This window comes from Tamandua tetradactyla, chromosome 13 (genome assembly GCF_023851605.1).
Source record: "Tamandua tetradactyla isolate mTamTet1 chromosome 13, mTamTet1.pri, whole genome shotgun sequence".
Lineage (NCBI taxonomy): Eukaryota > Metazoa > Chordata > Mammalia > Pilosa > Myrmecophagidae > Tamandua > Tamandua tetradactyla.
In genome coordinates, this window is record NC_135339.1 from 39,683,334 (window position 1) to 39,689,395 (window position 6,062).

A 6,062-nucleotide genomic window follows, 5' to 3' on the forward strand; every position below is an offset into this window, starting at 1 on the left:
ATTCTTTAATGTGTCATTGGATTCACTTTGCTAGCATTCTGTTAAGAATTTTTGCATCTATGCTCATTAGGGAGATTGGGCTGTAGTTTTCCTTTCTGGTAGCATCTTTTTTTTTTACATGGGCAGGGACCGGGAATCGAACCTGGGTCCTCTTGCATGGCAGGCAAGCATTCTTGCCTGCTGAGCCACCATGGCCCACCCTCTGGTAGCATCTTTATCCAAGTTTAGTGTTAGAGTGATGTTAGCTTCATAAAATGAGTTACTTAGCACTCCTTTTTCTTCAATTTTGGAAGAATTTGAGCTGAATTGGTGTTAGTTCTTTTTGGAATATTTGATGCAATTCACTGTGAAGCTGTCTAGTCCTGGGCTTTTCTTTGTGGGAAGATTTTTGATGACTGAATCTCTTTACTTGTAATTGGTTTTTTGGGATCTTCTATTTCTTCCTTTTTTTTTTTTTTTTTTTTTGGCATAGGCAGGCACCAGGAATTGAACCCAGGTCTCCAATTCTATTTCTTCTTGAGTCAGTATAGCTAATTTGTGTTTCTAGGAATTTGTCCATTTCATCTAAGTTACCTAGTTTGTTGGCATATAGCTGTTTATAATATTCTTTTATGATTTTTGAAATTTCTTCATGCTCTGTGGTAACAACCCTTGTGCCAGTGTGAAACTTGTGTACCCCAGAAAAGCCATGTTCTTTAATCCTCATTGCATATTTCTGGGTGAGATCTTTTTGATTGTTTGCATGGAGATGTAACCCACTCAATTGCGGGTGGTAACTTTTGATTGGATGGTTTCCATGAACATGTGTCTCTACCCATTCAAGGTGGGGTGGGTTACTGGAGTCCTTTAAGAGGGAACCATTTTGGAAAAAGTTTCAGTGCTGACAGAGCCTACATAGCCAGAGATCTTTGGAGATGTAGAAGAAAATACCCCCAGGGAAGCCTTACAAAATGGGGAGAGATAGCTAGTGCAGGTCTCCATGTGCCTTCCCAATTGAGAGAGAGGTGTCCAGAAGCCAAAGACCCCAGCAGATGCCAGCCACATGATTTATCAGCGACAGAGGTGTTCTTGATGGCATCAACCTTTCCTGAGTGAAGGTAACCTCATATTGGTGCCTTAATTTGAACATTTTCATGGCCTCAGAGCTGTAAACTTGCAACTTAATAAATTCCCTTTCTTAAAGCTGTTCTGTTTCTGGTATATTGTGTTCTGGTAGCTTTAACAAACTAAAACAACCCCCCTTACATTTCTGATTTTGTTTATTTGCATTCTTTCTCGTTTTTTTTTTTTTTTCTATTGGTATAGTAGGGATGCATCAATTGTGATTTCCTCAATGAACCAACTTTTGTTTTTGTTGATTCTTTCTATGGTTTTATTGTTCTCCCATTTGCTTATTTCTACTTTAATCTTTATCATTTCTCTTCTTTTTTTTGCTTTGTGCTTAGTTTGCTGTTCTTTCTCTAGTTCCTCCAGGTCATCAGTTAAATCCTCAAGTTTTGCTCATCCTTGTTTTTTAATATATGTATTTAGTGCGATAAATTTCCCTCTCACTGCCTTTGCCAACTACCATAAGTTTTGCTATGTTGTATTCTCATTATCATTCATCTTTAGATATCTACTGATTTATCTAGCAATTTCTTACTTGACCCACTGATTATTTAAAAGTGTGTTGTTTAATCTCCATATTTTTGTGAAAGTCCTGTTTCTTCGATGATCACTAATTTCCAGCTTTAATTCATTGTAATCAGAGAAAGTGATCTTTCAATCTTATTAAATTTATAAAGACTAAGTTTGTGTCCCAGCATATGACTTATCCTGGAGAACATTCCACGTGTACTAGAGAAGAATGTATAACCTGATGTTTTGGGATGTAAAGATTTATATATGTCTATTTCATCTAATTTTTTATCCCATTATTTAAGTTCTCTGTTTCCTTGTTGATCCTCCGTCTGGTTGTTATATCTATAGTCATGCAGTAAAATCTCCCACTATTACTGTTGAATGTCTATAGTTCCCTTCAGTTTTGCCAATGTTTGCCTCATGTACTTTGGAGCTCCTTGATTAAGAGTGTACATATTTACGATGATTATTTCCTCTTATTTGTCCCTTTTATTAGTATGCAAAGTCTTTCTTTGTCTCTTATGTCTTTACATTTAAAGTCTATTTTGTCTGATATTAGTATAGCTACTCCAGGTTTCTTTTTGTTACAGCTTGCATAGAAGATCTTTTTCCATCCTTTCACTTTCAATCTATGTCCTTGAGTCTAAGATATGTCTCTTGTAAACATCATAGAGATGGATTATGTTTTTTAATCCATTCTGCCAGTCTATCTTTTAATCTAATCCATTAATGTTCACAGTAATTAATGTAAAAGCAGTTCTTGATTCTACCATCTTATCTTTTAGTTTTAATTTGGTCAGATCTATATGTTCTTTTCCTTCTTTCTCTTTTTATGCTTTAAATTACCATTATTACTATGCTTCAATTTTGTGCTATCCTTCAGATATTCCTCTTCAGTTTTTTTTTTTTTTTCAACTGATAGGACTCCTTTTAGTATTTCTGGTAGGGCAGGTCTCTTGTTGACTGGTTCTCTCAGTCTTCTTTTGTTTTTGGAGAATTGAATCTCTCCCTTAATTTTGGGGATAACTTGGCTGGATAGAGAATTCTTGGCTTAAAGCCTTTCTCATTCTGGATCTTAAATATATCATACCACTACCTTCTTGCTTCCATGGTTCCTGTTGAGTAGTCTGAAGTCAGTCTTATGTGTTTTCCCTTGTGTGTAGTAGATTGCTATTCTCATACTGCTTTCAGGATTTTCTGTTTCTCTTCAACATTTGACAGTTTGATTAGTATGTGTCTTGGAGTAGACCTATTCAGATTTATTCTATTTGAAGATCATTGGGTCTCTTTGATTTGCATATTTTTGTCTTTTATAAGGATAGGGAAGTTTACCCCAACTGTAACTTCAGCTAACTTTCCCAGTCCTTTACTCTTCTCTTTCTGGGACACCAGTGATTCTTACATCTTTGCACCTCTTGTTATCTATCATTTCCCTAAGATCCCATTGCATTTTTGCCATCTTTCTTACCATTTGTTTTTTTGCAAACTCTAGTTCAATTGTTCTACCTTCTACCTCACTTATTCTTCCTTCTGCTTCTTCAGATCTGTTATCATGTATCTCTAGTATATTTCCAATTTGGTCTACTGTGCCTTTCATTTTGGAGAGATCTACTGTTTTTCTATTTAATCTTCCAAATTCTTCTTTGTGCTTTTTTGGTGTCTTCCTGATATCCTTTATTTCTTTATAAATATCCTTGAGTAGTTGTCCCATATTCTGTGTCCCCTCTGGAATTTTGATTTGGTCATTTGGCTGGGCCACTGTGCTTAGATCTTCATGTGATTTGTGATCTTCTGTTGTGTTTGGGGCATTTGATTATCATAATATGGTTATTTTGCAAGTTGGTTTCCTTCACTCATCTACAGTTTTATATTTAGTTGATTTTGTGTTGAAGGTTTCATTTTGCATTTGATTTGTCTGTTATTCCCTGTCAAATCAGGGCCCAGATCATGAATAGGGGATGCAATTCAACTTGAGCATCTATTAGAAGGTAGGCTGGGATGTATGGGTTCTTTAATGGTAGAATGGCTGCCTACCATGCAGGAGACCCAGGCATGACTCCTGGTCCATACACCCCCCCCCCCAAAAAAAAGATAATAATAATAAAATAAAAACATGTTAAAATTAAGATAAAACAACAAGAGCAGGAAAACACTCCCCAACAGTAGTAGGCCCCAGAGTCAGGATACACCCTAAGATATATTAGGAGTGAATTCAGACTTGTGTCCACCAAGGGACAGGAAATTTAAGAAGAAAAAAATTATAAAAATAAATGAAATAAAATAGAATAATGAAAAATCATATCAAATAAGAAATAAAAAATAATAAATATAAAATACCTATAAAAATAAAAATAATGAAAGAATAATTATGCTACTAATATATAAAAAATACATATATTAAAAGAAAGGGGAAGGGTGCACAGGTGGTAGAATTTTCACCTTCCATGCGGGAGACCTGGGTTTGATTCCTGAGACCATGTACCCCCCAAAAAAAGAAAAAAAAAAAGAAAGGGGGGGAAAAAGAATATTAGGAATGAATAGAAAATTAAGAAAAAATAAAAACCTAGGCAGCTAGGGAGTTAGTCTGCCTGCACTTACTCGTTCTTTACAGCAGGTGGTGATCTTGAGGCACCTCCGCCCTTCAGGCTCCCTTGTTACCAACTACAGCAGCAAACCTGCACTTACTGCTTATCGCCAGTTGATCTGAGACTCCTTCCTGGAAGTCCTCACTTGTCTGTTATAGAGATGCATAAAGTTATGAAGTTTTAACTCCATAGACCCCCAAAGTGTACCTGCTTTGGCTCTGTAAGTGTCCGGAGGAGACTTCTTATGACTCAGCACTTAAGAGCCCTCCAAGATAATAATGATTTTAGTATTCAGACGTTTTCAGCCCACCACTGAGTGCTTCCATACCGTATAAAAAATCCTGAAACAAAGGAAAGGTGTTTCCCACATGTTAAATGCCACTGCCATTGATTCCTGGGAACCTACCTGCTGCTGGATGTCAGAGGCCAGGTGTAACCTTTGTAGCATGAATACAATGCTGTGTTTCTATTCCAGTCTTTAAGCTAATGCCAGAGTGAAAAAAAGAGTGCAGTTAGGCAGTCATTCACTGTTGATGATTGGGTCTGATAAGAAATGCAGTGTAATGGTTAAAAAAAAAATGCGTTTGAGGGTCCCAATAACAGGAAGAAGCCCAGTGTGGCAGGGATATAGTGAAGCACACTTAGAGAGAAGCAAATCAAGAACCCGCTGTCTTCTATGGTGGGAAAAGTAGAGTCTCCTGTGAAAATCAGAGGCTGTTTAAGCCACACCTTTATAGCAAGACTGATGGGCTGTTTTAAGGAACTTGAGTTGGTTAATGGAAGCATTATAGCAGAGAATGATTTTGCTGTTTCTCAACTGTAAATCATGGAGGATCCTTCCCAATAAACAAAACTCTATATTCTCAAGTTGAGTTAGTGTACAGTTTAATGGGCAGCATATAAATGTTTGATGCCTAAATTGTTCTATTCGTCATGCCAGCATGAACAGAATAATGCTTGTGAAACTTAATTGTTCACTAGGAAAGAATTCCTTGATGGTATAGTTGGTATTTAATTTAGCAAGTTAATTAAGGAATAACTCAGGCTTACATTTTAGAAAATCATTTTAGCTTCCAATTTGTTAAGGCAAAAGAAATCAAAAGCAATGTCTGGTTATGGGATGAGCAAAAACATAAACAAATGGAAGCTGCCTTGTAGTTACAGATGTTTGGCAAGGAACACCTGGAGAGGATATTTTCATGTTTGGGTTTCTTTACAATAAAATTCTAAAAAAGAAACAAGGATTAAAATGTTTCATACTTTACATGATGTGATTTGACTTGTGAAAAACATATTAAGTCTTCAAATTATTTCATATTTTTGAAGAAAGACAGGATGATGCCATTGCAAATGAGCTATACGTGGAATTATTCATACTCTAGGAAATCTTTCACTTGAATTTCATAATTTTCTTCAAGCTTTGACATAACTTGAGTTGATTATAGACCATATATAACTTAACACAGTATCGTTTTCTTCTGTATAATGCTTCAGTTTTTTAAAATTTGGAATTATTGACTAGATTTCAATTTTTTTTAAGGTAAAGAATACATTATCTATTTCTTTTTCATGGTGTTCTGTAGAGTCTGGTTTCCAAGTAATATTACAAATTTGGTAAACCAATATGATTTCTACTGGATTTTACGTAAGTAGTGGTTAGGTCACTGAGAGAAAATAGATCAGGAGTTGGCCAACCGTGGCCCTCAAGCCAAATCTGGCCTGCTGTCTGTTTTTGTAGATGGAGTTTTAATGGAACACAGTCATGCCTCTTTGTTTATGATCCTGTATGGCTGTTTTGTTGCTACCATAGGTGGGTTGAGTAGATGTGACAGAGAATATATGGCCCTTTACAGGAAA